The sequence below is a fragment of the Bidens hawaiensis genome, unplaced genomic scaffold (genome assembly GCF_021521415.1).
Source record: "Bidens hawaiensis isolate Kalapana, Puna unplaced genomic scaffold, B.hawaiensis_p1.1 tig00032424_1, whole genome shotgun sequence".
Lineage (NCBI taxonomy): Eukaryota > Viridiplantae > Streptophyta > Magnoliopsida > Asterales > Asteraceae > Bidens > Bidens hawaiensis.
This window is the reverse complement of record NW_027495519.1, coordinates 269005-282587: the sequence shown is the minus strand read 5'-3', so window position 1 is coordinate 282587 and position 13583 is coordinate 269005.

Sequence of the window (13583 nt, the reverse complement as noted above, 5' to 3'; positions counted from 1 at the left end):
AAGACAAATTACCAAGTATAGTATATCAAATAGGCAACCTTGCTAGGAATCAATAAAGAATCCTCAAATAATATCTTAGGGTTATCTATAAATGTCAACCTTGTTCGAATATCTGATTTCACAAAACTTACCCGAAAAACTTATAGAATTAACAAAATTCATTCAAGTACACTTTAATACAAAAGTTTGCCCGAAAATACTTCAAAAGTGCAAAGTGTTCTAGAGTAAACTAATTTATCCTTTGATATAAAAGTATGTTCTCAACACAAAGTGTACCCGGAAAGTAAAGTTTCATGGGAAATTTTCTAAAGTAACAAGTTTGCTGGGAGAACACTTGGAATGGGTCACCATTGAACAAGTGTGCTACAAGCATAAAGTTTGCCCGGTAAACAATGTTTACTAGAAAACCTTGATAATTTCAGAAATAACACCAACATCTATGAGGTATGCTAGACAAAAACAAATTTCAAATGAAACAACAAAGCTTACTAAAAATCATTAATTCATCAAAGTCTACCCGATAAATCATGAATAAATCATTTAAGTACAGATAATCATCAAGCTACTCGAATATCTTAAACATTCACATAAAACAGCTAAGTTTGCTAGAATTAGTCCAAAACATCAAAGCTTGCTAGAAATGAAAATTAAAAACATATTCAAACGCAAAGCTTGCTAGAATGACCTAAACATCCTATAAAACCACTAAGTTTGCTAGAATAGTTTTGAAATCATCAAAGCTTGCTAGAATCAACATATTCACATGTAAAGCTTGCTAGAATGACCTAAACATCCTATAAAGCAACTAAGTTTGCTGGAATAGTTAGATATGATCAAAGATTTCTAGTATTGACAAATGCAGACTTTTTCAAGGTTAAAATGCAACTCTTTTTTCTTTTAAACCATTTTTCACAAAGTTTTATCATTAAAATTCATTGTTTTAAGAGCAAATGGTGCATTAAGAGATCAAATTTTAGTTATCTTTCCTTTCATTTCCTTTTGAAAAGATCTCAACATGGGATCATATTGGTTAAGTTGCCTTTCAATACTTCATTCTCAGCATTATTATGACATATCAGACAGGTTAACAGCAGGTCTAGACTTATTGGTGATATGATTTAAGGTTCAATTATTTAGCATAATTCAAAAATGGACAACACTGATTGTGCTATGATTCCTCATATCTCTTCTCAAAGCTTATTTGGCTTTCCCCAGATCACCCCAATTTGACTTCAACCCCCTGATATTTGGTCAAAATATTTATATGACAGAACAGTTAAATTAATTTTAATTTTTCTTTTAAAACTTCAAATATATTGAGGTTGAACGTTGAACTTACAGGCCACGTAAGTCGGACTTACAGGCCTTTCATTCGGAATGTTTAAAGGACTTGTATTATTGCCTCCACCCCTGTAGTTCTAGTATTAACCCTCATGTTTGTATTTTCATAAAATTTATGAATATCTCAACTTTTGGTTGATAAAAATAAACATTGTCCACATTTGTTCTTTGTCATATGCATAACATGAATCATCTTAAAAACCAAATACCAATAGGCTCATGTATGACCGGGTAGTCACTTTTCTGCCTACCATCCGGAGAGATGTATCTTGAAACACGCATAGACAACAATGTACCTCCACATTAAGATTAGCATTTTCATTATGTTTATATCACCTCAGATTTTACACATCATGGAAAGCAACCATACATATTAATGATTGCACTAATTGTCTTTTCAGCCTATTAAATCTGTATGATCAGCATACATAACCAATTTACTATCATTTCCCAAAAGGTTGGATCAATTTTCATTTACAACCTTTTAAGCTTCTACAAAGCTTGAACTTAATAATCTTATCATTTCTTAACACCATTTCAACTTGTTCTGTTTTGTCAAAAATGTTTTTTGTAAAAATTTTCTTGAAAGTTGAGCATGCGATTTTGACACAAACACATACTTTGACACATAACAATAAGTAACATTATCAAAAACAATCAAAACATGAAAGACACAATCAAAACAAGCAGACTCCACACATATTATGAATAACCTATCTTATCCTAATCACATTATCGGATCAGATTATTCACAAAATCAAAACATAAGATAAGCACACACAAAATAGATCATTTTAAATCTTATCCTGATATCACACACATTCACTGATTTTAAGCAACTTAAGCATCTTAAGCATCTTAAACACATAAGTCACATAGATAAACATTAAAAGAACACAAATAAGTTAAACATGCACATAATCACAACTTTCACTCTTAAGACCATTAAAGATAATCTGTTAGCACAAAGAGCACACATCAATAATCAGACCTCATCGGAGTTGATTTTACCCAATGCTTTTAAGAGAAAGTTGAATTTGGTTCTATATAATGGCTTGGTAAATAGGTCAGCCAAGTTGTCACTAGTGTCAACTCTTTTCATTTCAATCAAACCTTTCTCACTACAATCTCTAATGAAATGATGTCTGATTTCAATGTGCTTGGTCTTAGAGTGTTGTACTGGATTCTTAATGATAAATAAGGCAGTAGTATTATCAATGAAAATAGGGGTGTTTAAGAAATTCAAACCATAATCTAGCAATTTGTTATGAATCCAAAGAACTTGTACACAGCAAGCAGATGCAGCAATATACCCTGCTTCCGCAATTGAGATGGACACTGTAGTTTGTTTCTTGCACTGTCATGACACTAATCTGTCACACAAAAAATGACATCCACCAGATGTTGACTTTCTACTCATATTGCATCCATCATAATCATTGTCAGTATAAGAAATTAGATCAAATGAATGGTTCTTTGGATACCATATCCCTAGATCAGGTTTTCCTTTCAAGTATCTAAAGATCCTCTTGTTAGCAGTCATATGAGAGACCATTGGAGATTATTGGAATCTTGCACTTACAAATACAGCAAACATAATATCTGGTCTAGAAGCAGTCAGATACATCAGTGAACTAATTTTTGCTCTATACACATGCTCATCTACAGGCTCCCCCTTTTCATCTGAATCATCTTTTCATGTGTGTTCATTGGAGTTGAAGCAGTCTTGAGATCTTGACACTTGAACTTGTTCAGAAAGTCTTGCACATACTTTGTCTGGCAAATGAATATGCCATCCTTCTTTTGCTGAACTTGCAGACCCAGGAAGAAATTCATTTCACCCATGGAGCTCATGCCGTATTTTGACTTCATTACTTCTTCAAATTCAAGGCACATTTGTTCATTTGTATATCCAAAGATGATGTCATCCACATAAACTTGTAGGTGTAAATCTTTTCCTCTCCTTTTGTAGAAAATGGTCTTATCAATAGCTCCCCCTTGAAAGCCATTAACAAGCAAGTGATTTGATAACTCATCATACGAAGCCCTTGGAGCTTGATAAACCATATAGAGCTTTGTTCAGTTTATAGACTCTATTTGGAAAATCAGGGTCCTCAAAGCCTGGTGGTTAAGCTACATACACCTCCTCTTCAATCTTTCCATTAAGAAAGGCAGATTTAACATCCAATTGAAATACTTTAATATATTTAGAAGCAGCATAAGCTAGAAAAATTCTGATAGCTTTAAGCCTTGCTACTGGTGAAAAGACTTCTTCAAAGTCAAATCCTTCCTCTTGTAGGCGGCCTAGAGCAACTAGTCTTGCCTTCTTCTTTATAGCAATCCCTCTCTTATCCCTTTTGTTCCTAAAAACCCACTTGGTTCCAATAACATACTTTCCTCTTAGCTTATCTACAAGCTCCCACACTTGCAGATCCCTGAATTGAGCCAACTCCTCTTGCATTGCTTCTACCACCCAACTATTATCTTTTAAAGCTTGAACAATGTTTTTTGTTTCAACTTGGGATAGAAAGCAGGAGTACAAACAGATGTTTGCAGATTCAGATGCACTTCTGGTTACTCTCTCATTGATGTCTCTAATGATCTTTTAGGGTGGATGATTTCTTTCAACATAGGAAGTTTGCACAATGTGATCAGTAGACACATTTGAGTCAAGGTTTGTATCATTGAGATCAAGTTCATAAATGATCAAATCTGTTGTTGCATCCTGAAATTTGGGAGCTTCTTCAGTAGTCTATTGTGAAAAAGATGCAACATTATTTCCAATGTTCAAGTTTTGAAACAAAGTTTCAAATCTTGCTTCTCTGTTTGCTTGTTCTTGACTTTGTTCTTGTTGGTTGCTAGGATCTTCCTCATTCAATGCATGATCATCTTGAACTTCTTGATTGTCTTGAATAACATGTTCTTCATCTTGATCTTGAACTTGTTCAGATTCAGCATTTGAGGGATCCTTAATGAATCTATATTCAGGCCTCTTACCAGCAACCTTTGACCACAGTTTTTCCAAATAAATTTTCTTTTCAGAGTGTTCCACTTGGACACTTGTCTTGTAAAGAGTTTCATTAAAGTCTTTAGGATAAATCTTGAAAGACTTGATTAATTTCTCAAGGTCAAATAACCCAAGATGCTCTATCCACAGTATTAAACTGATTTTCATTAAATATCACATCAGAGGACTCAATCACACTCAAATGATCTTTAACATAGACTCTATATGCTTTTGAGTGTGTTGAATATCCAACAAACAAACAGTCCAAGGATTTTGATTGAAACTTGTTGAGATAGTCCTTTGTATTTAAAAGTGAGCACTTGCAACCAAAAGATTTGAGAAACTTGATGTAAGGCTTTCTTTTGTACAAGATTTCATAAGGAGTCTTGTCTTGGATCTTGTTAAGAAGGACTCTGTTCTGAACATAACAAGCTGTATTGATGGCTTTTGCCCAAAAAGTAACAGGTAGAAAAGCATCTGCTAACATGGTCCTTGCAGCCTCAATGAGTGTTCTATTTCTTCTCTCTGCAACTCCATTTTGTTCAGGAGTTCTAGGGGCACTAAATTGTTGAATTATTCCTTTTGCATTGCCAAACTCATCCATTACCCGTTTTTTAAATTCAGTTCCATTGTCACTTCTCATAACCTTTACCTTTACATCCAACTGATTCTCAATCCTTGTCACACAATTTTTGATAAGTTCAGCAACCTCATCTTTGGTATTGAAGAAATAAACCCATGTGTATCTTGAAAAGTAATCTATTATCACCAAACAATACAACTTCTTTCCTATACTAGGAACACTCACAGGACCAAAAAGATCCATGTGAAGCAATTCCAGTATGTTGACAATAGAATTCAAAAGTTTTGTTTTGTGTGAGGACTTATGTTGCTTACCCTTTTGACATGAAATGCATTTGTCATCTAGATTGAACTCCCTTATAGGTAAACCATTTACATGCTCACCCCTAACAAATTTGTTCATGTTATTTAGATTAACATGACAAAGCTTTCTGTGCTACAATTTGGTTTCATTTTCAGTTGCTTTTGAAACAAAACAAGTTCCACCCCTAGAAACTGCATCATCTTCAATTCATACAGGTTGCCATTCCTAGGAGCCATCATCATAATCATATCTAGAGAAATTAAAAATTTAGGTTTGAGGATGAAACAATGAGAATCATCAAAACCAACCTTATAACCCTTATCACACATTTGAGAGATGCTCAAAAGGTTATATTGTAATCCTTCCACATAAAAGACATTATCAAATGACACTTTGCCATTAGTTAGAAATCCTTTACCCTTTATCTTCCCACCATTTTCATCACTTCCAAATGCAACAGGGCCTTCAAATTTTTCTTCATAGTTAACTAAAGACCTTTTGTCACATGTCATATGCCTGGAACATCCACTGCCCATGTACCATATATCATTGATAGGTGTGGACTGTTCCTGCATAAATCAAACAGAAATGATTAGTTAGATGACGAAATACAAGCATCATTAGCTTGCAAATCATCAGTAACAACGACAGTTGTTGCATTGAGGTTGGGAATGGGTTTAGGTCCTCATAGACAACTTCACAAGAGTCAGACTCATATGATTCATATCTAGTTTCATTTGTTCTTTTCACATATGGAATAATACTCTTGCACTCTTCAACCACATAATCTCTTTCTATTGTTTCAAAAATCACATGTGTCTCCCTTGACACTTGAATCTCACTCCTTGGTTTCCAAAGAAACCCTCGTGGTTCATAACCATGTTTCAACAAAAACTTCTCACCACCATTTAGCTCTCTTGGCTTCTTCTTTGTGTTCACAGCTGGCTTTCCCTTCTTCTCTTTTCTTGGTGACCTATCAGACTCTTTAGACTTCATAGACTTGGAGTCTTTGTTAGAGACAATTCTGATAGGTTGTTTGTTCATTGAAGTCTTCTTTATTTCTGGTTGAACCACACTCTTCTTGATTTCCTTATCAACTATTTCAGCATTCTTCTTTCCCTTGTCTTTAACATTGCTCTCAACATGATCAACAGAATTCTTGCCTTTACCCAGGTATTCATCATACTTCATTTTGTAGAGACCAAAGTCTTGTCCAAACTTGATGGAATTTGGAACATCCATTGGTTTAAATGTGAATCTTTCATGGCAAGAGTCTGTGTGGTGTCCATATTCATCACACTTCTTACACTAGACTTTTCCTTTGAAACTTTCATTTGTCTTCCCTTTCTTGAATCTCTCACTTCGTATTGGTGGGTCAATACCAATTGTTCTCTGAGTTTTGAAACCATCAAAGTCAATTGATAATGGCATAAATTCTTCAATTTTAATTTTGCCTTTCAATTTAGCTTTTGAAAAACATTATTCTTTCTAGATTTATTGGCTCATCATCAATAATTCCTCTGAATCTTTCTTGTCTTCTCTCATATTCTTCCATTGTTTCAATTTCACCCACATTAAACAATTCTGGGCTTGAAAACACAGGGTAAACTGTAATAAACTGCTCACTTGTAACAGTTTCTCCTTTCTTCTTCTTGTCATTACCCTTTCTCTTCTTCAGGAGTTCTTTACTTGTTGGCTTAACAACATTACAACTAACCTTTGATCCCTTTTATCCTTCACATATGTCAAATGACACATGCTCCCTTCTCATCTGTTCATGGTGCTTTCTCATTTTAGGTGTGATTTTTGGTAGTAATGGAATCTTGCTTGGTGGACTTGACTTGCCACTTTCAACTGAGCATTGATCACTTGAGTCACTCAAATCATCTATGTTCAAGCATTCTTCATCAAAATCATCTTCTGAGACTTGAATACCAACATAAATTTCATTATTCTTCTTCTCCTTCAACACAGATTCACCTTCTTCACTTACTTCTACCATCTTGTAATTTTCAATGAATTCTTCTTTATCTTTGAACAAATCTCTAAATTGGTTAAAATATGCATTTCTCTTTTCTTTGTTAACCTTCAATGAGTAGTTGTCATTGAAAGGTGGAGGAACTTCCTTATATATGTCTTCTTCTTTGATTTTGTTAAGTTCTCCACAGATGTTTCCAGTTGAAACAAGATTTTTCAAGAAATCATTTTCAACCTGAAGTGTGGCATTCTTCACTTTCTCTTCAATAACCATCTTCTTCAACCCATCAATCTCAGTCACATACCTAGACTGTTTTCTATAACTATCCATGCAGTCTTGCTCAAGAATTTTGATATTTTATATATAGGTCATGTCACTAGCCTCATACATATTGATTATACTTTCTTTTTGAAACATTCACTCTCAAGCATACCAACTGTCATTCTTAGTGAATCAATCATTTCAAGTAATTCAAGTTTTGAGTTTGAATGTACCTCATATATGGATGATTCAGCTTAATTTTCAATTTTGGCCATAAATGCAAAATTTTCCTTTTCAATGTCATTTGCATGATCACTCCAATCAAAGTCTCCTTCTTGCTGTAGAGCACTTACTGCCACATTACCTTGATTCCTTGGTGGATTGTTGACATTATTTCTGTTGTTGTTTGTATGAGCTTGTGGAGGGTTCTGGTTGTTATTTCTTTGATAAGTCTGGTTCTGAGGAACAACTTGTTGGTGGTTCTGTGTTTGATGATTGTTGTAACTGTTGTAGAAGTTGTTGTTGAAGTTTCTTTGTTGACCTTGGTTATGGTTCTGATTTCTAGGCTGGTACTGCTGGCCTTGATTGTTGTTGAATTGCCTAGGTTGATTACACTCCCTTGCAAAATGACCAGGTGACTGAAAATTGTAGCAGATAGCCTTGGATTTGTCAATTCCAGTTCTATCATTTGGTCCTGAAACCAATGATCTTCCAGTCCTATTGTACAATCTCTTGCTTCTTAGTGCCAACATTGAAGGTTTCCACTTTAGATCCATGTCCTCTAGGTCATCAGCATTAATTTTCATAAGATTATCATGAACAACACTAGTGTGGATCATGTTCTTGGAAACAAATGCATTATAGATATCAATGAACATAGAGAACAAAGCTTGATATTCATTTCCATGACCAGCATTACCACCACCATATGGTGCATGCCTATTGGCCATAGATGATGAGTCACTGTCATCAATCAATTGGACATTGAATCTGGATTATTCAACTAGACTGTTTGAACTGCCAGCAACTAAGCTTCTTGGGGTATCAACAACATGCTCAATAGGTTCTTCAATAATGGAATTTTTTTGTTGATTCTTGGTGGATAAGTTCCCCATATGTGCAATGAGTGCATTGGTCACTTGAAAACATGGTTTATCTTCCTTAATCATTTCATTATTAATCATTTCAATCCCTGCTGCTTGAAGAAAACAAATTACATTATCCAACTTAAGTTCTGCAAAAATTTGGTTTCTGCCTTATGAACTTGCTTGCAGTATACCATTCTTTTGACAAAGATGAAAGAAGCTTTGTATTCAAATCAGAATCTGTAACAGCATAATCAGGTGTCCTGATTTCATTGACAATAGTCAGGAATCTTTCCAAGACAGGCTTCAGTCTTTCACTATCTTTATACTTGAATCGATCAAGTTGTTGCTTCAGCCTTTCTTTCTTGATATTCTTTAATTCTGTGTTGCCCTCAAACATTTCCAACAAAGCATCATACATGGCTTTAGCTGTTGTGTGGTGCAACTTTTGTCAGAATTTCCTAAGACAATCCCAAATTTAGCAAGGCTAAAGCCTTGTTATTAACCTTTTTCATTCTAGCATCAACAGTCGGGTTATTGTTTATTCCATCAGCCACATAGGGTCCATTCTGGATCGAAGTCCACATCTCCACATCGTTGTAACAGACAGCTTCTTCGAATAGCACTTTCCATTTGATATTGTTCTCATGCCCGTACAACCTGGGAATTTTGTTAGTAGACACCTCTTGCTCATCATATCCAGACATATTTTTGGTCTTTTATAAGATATTTTGAACAATAAAGAAAAACTTGTCAAATAAAAACTCAAATAATCTTTTGAAAATAATCAGATTTGAGTAAGATAATAAAAAAGAAATGAAGATCTAAGAGAGAAAACACTTTTAAACCTCAAACAAATTGTAGATCTAAGAAATGAAAAACAGGACAACTGTCATCACTAATCAATGAAACAGTAGTCAGCTGACGTGATTCATCGTCTTCAAATCAGCAACAATCAACCGTAATAAGCAACAGTTCTTCACCCAAATAGCAAAACAAGCTCTTATACCACTTGTAGGTCCCGATTATATCGCTCAATCACTATGTCGTAACCCACACTTCTAAGTGTCGACAAGAAGGTTAATGACTTGCTAATTTAGGAAAGAACAATAAATATGTTTATGGCGGAAACACTAACACACTATATGTTGCTTGCTAGACACAAAGGTAACAAACACACAATAAATATCATGTGAAAGGTCTAGGTGTCATGTATCATATACGTGCCCTAAATTATTCCTTTTATAGGCCAGCCCTGACACCTGACATTCCATATCAGGAAACCCTAATCACCCGTACATAATTAAAGCTATTACAATAAATTCTAAGTCTAAAACAAGTCTTCGAGCAAGCTTTGCAGCATGTATTCTTTGTCGAGCAGACCTGGTAACCAAAGTGTGCTGGGGAAACAGTTCTCTGGGCAGACTTTACTTAGAATATTTTCCAAAGAAAATATTCACCTAGCATACTTCAATCCACTTGACCATATCAAACTTTGCTCGATATTGTCCCACTAGCAAAATTGTTCTTCAGGGATCCCTTTCAACTCTTTGTTAAACATAACTTATTAATCAAACCAAAGTGTGCTGGTAACACTATAGCTTTGCTATGAGTTGAGCCTTTCTCGGTAGAAATCTTTAACTTGTTTCTTGATCAAATTTCTTAAACCTTACTGGGAACACTATTTATTAAGAATAAACCTTGCTAGATTTGGCTTTAGCTTGGTTTTAGCTAAGAGTTTGCTAGGAAAAACAAACCTTGCTTGGCTTGAAGAACTACCTTGCTAGACAAAGTGAACCTTGCTCGGTTTAACACTTAAGAGGAATTCTAGAAGATAACCTTGCCAAGAAGGCAAAATACCTTGATAGAATAAGTAAAACTTTGTTGGGAGGTATGAGCTTGCTCGGTATCCATACTTAGCCTTTTTCAGAAAGGTTGAGAAGTTTCCAATTGTTGGGTATTATAAATTAGACCGACGCATCGAATCGTTACTCGTTAATAATAAAAAATTAAAGAAAGACAACAAGATTTTATAACGAGTAACTGACGCATTTGTCAGGTGAAATATTATACTATATTTTGTTCCTTTGGTTTTATCCAAGTGGAGGTGGAGTAAAGACCAAGACACAAGACTAGTATAAATAGATGATTTAGGTCATTTATTTAGGTCATGTGTGTGTTGTGAGATATTTTCATTGTATTGAGAGTTTGCCCCCCGGGAAAGAGCTCTCGCAGGTGGTCATTCCTTTATAAGTATGTATGTATATATGTATGTATGTATGTATGTATGTATGTATGAGGGTTCTTAATGAGAATCATTCGATTAATGAAATCATGCTACTACATCTATCTTTTGTGTTTTGATTACAGTTGTTCATCCTGTTATTGATTGTAAATCGAATCGAACTCTCCACATCCGTCCATTATTATCATTCAAGAGTGAATACTAGTTGCGAATCGATCCTAGATCCGAGTTCGTTTATCATCATTTATGTATACACTTACGCACCAGGGCTCGGTTAAGTCAATTAGTATCCAAGCGGGTTACCGAATCATCCAGACTAACAGCTGAATTTGATTCAATTAGCTCTTGAATCTGCCATGGATGTTAAACAATGAAGTTTGTTAAAGTTTTTATGGGTTTTTGCATGGATTTGGATGAACTTTGATGATTGAAGGATGATATATGTGGATTGATGTTTGGGTTGATGATTAGTTCAGGGATTCAACATCAATTTTATGTTTATGTATTTAGTTTTGTCCAGATCTACAATATTCGGTTCATTTTTGTTAAACCCGTTTTTGTTTGATGCTTTGAATCTGAAATTTTGGTGAAATTAATGGATGATTCGTGTTAGAGTGATGATTCCCTAATGATATGGACTGATTTCTATGCTTAAGTTCAAGTTGTAAGTGTGTAATTTCATATCTTAAAATTAGGGTTCATATGTGTTTAAATTGGGGAAAAAGATTTTCATGTACTCAAGGATTGATGATGTTGTTTCATGAGTATAGAGCAGTCACAAATTGATGTTCAAACAATTTTTATGTTGTTAACCTTAATGTGATTAACAAGTAGATGATGCCGATGTGATTATGTTCAAGTTGTTAGTTGCTACATATGTGTCTTCTCAAACCATGCTAACATAGGCTATTTGGGCATTGTGGATTCATATCATCGTTATTTCAAGTCAAATCTACTGCTGTATGATATTTTGAATGTTGCTGATTTACTCGAACCAGGGCTATTTTTGCCATTCTAAGACTAAATATGAATAATTTGTGGTGTTGATTTGTGTATTCTTAAACAAGTAATCTGCTTCCGCTGTTGCATAACCAATAATGTTTCTGATATGATGTTGCTGATTTGGTTATTTCTCGAGCAGCTGTTGCACTAATTGGCAACAGTGGCAGAATGGTCTGGCACCTTGAATCTACATGGGCTATAGCAGGGGATATATTGTAATTTTGTTGTAGAAACAAAATGTACAAGATGATTGGATGCTGTTAACATGCTGGAATTGTTGCTAAAGCGTGTTGTTCATGTGCTGAAATTACTGTAACACGTGCTGTTAAAGAGCTGATTATTTGCTGATTTAAACGTGCTGTTAACCAGCTGATTAATGATGATTCTGTTGCTAAAATTTTTGATGAAATTGCTATTAAAATTTGCTGACTTTGCTATTAAAAAGGGTTGTTATTAAGATGATTATGTTGCTGAAATTGTTGATTTTAGTTCTGAAAAATGTTGTTAAAAAATGGGTTGTTGACGAACTGATTATGCTGCTGATTTTATTGTTGATATTTGTTGATTTTATTGCTGAAGTTGCTGATTTTAGTGATAAAAATGTTGTTAAAAAGGAGCTGTTAACGAACTAATTCTATTGCCGAGCTAAAGCAAGGCAGGGGTACTTTAGTCTTTTTGCAGCTGGGTTATTTTTGACAACTTGCAGCTTTTGAACAATGTTTTATGCAGAAAATTAAGTGTTTGTGTAAAGAAAGTAGAAGTTTTATGTGTAAAGGTTTATGTGTTGATGCACCGAGTACAAAAGTGTTGTTCCGAGCATATCATGATAATTCTCGAGTATACCTTTTGTCTCGAGCATGTCTTGTGAAAGTTTTTAAAGAAAAATGTTAAGGTATATTCACGAGCATGTCATTTGCTCGAAAGAATGCCATTTGCTCGAGAGCATGTCTAGTTGACTTTCAAAAGTCAAATGGGACAAGATGAACAAAATGATGTATACTTGCTTATCCGTTGATTTTTTGACTGTGTGTTCTTAATTAAAAAGGTTTTCCCAAGTATGAGTGACCGTTTGGAAGTGACTTTTCTGTTAAACTCAGTCGTTAATTGTGTCGGGTCAACGAGGGGTATTTTGGTCATTTTTGAAGATTTTTTATAGCAAAAAATGGACAAAAATCACAAAAATTTCACAATTTCAACAAAGTGCTTTCAAGATAAAGATGGTTGATCTATCAGGATCATTTCAAGAGTTGGCCATGTCAGATGTCAACTTTCAACCACAAAAGGTATTTTATTTAGTTTGTTTATTTCGAATGTTATCAACAATTCTTGATAGGGATGGTCAAGATTGTTTAAATTGAAGATGTTCACCCGCACTTGATTTAAAGACACATTCTTTTATGACATTGCAACGAAATTGGGGGAGAAAAGTTATATGGAATTTCATTGCAAATTTTGGTCGAATCAAGTGAAAGACTCATTTTAAGGAAAATTTTGAGTTTATTTCCTTTTGCGGTTTCGGATTAACTCGTAGTTGATCATTGAAGTTTGATTCCTCGATCTTATGCCTATACAACAATATCCAAAAGAGATAAAGAGAAGATGATTTGTAATGAAAAATGGGAGACGCTTATTGTGGGGGGGGGGGGGACTTTCTATGAAAGGCATCGATTTATGAGGTGATCGTGAAAGTGATTTGATGGCATCAGTCTAAGGGGGGAGATTCTTGGGTATTATATTTTAGACCGACGCATCGAATCGTTACTCGTTTAGAATAAGAA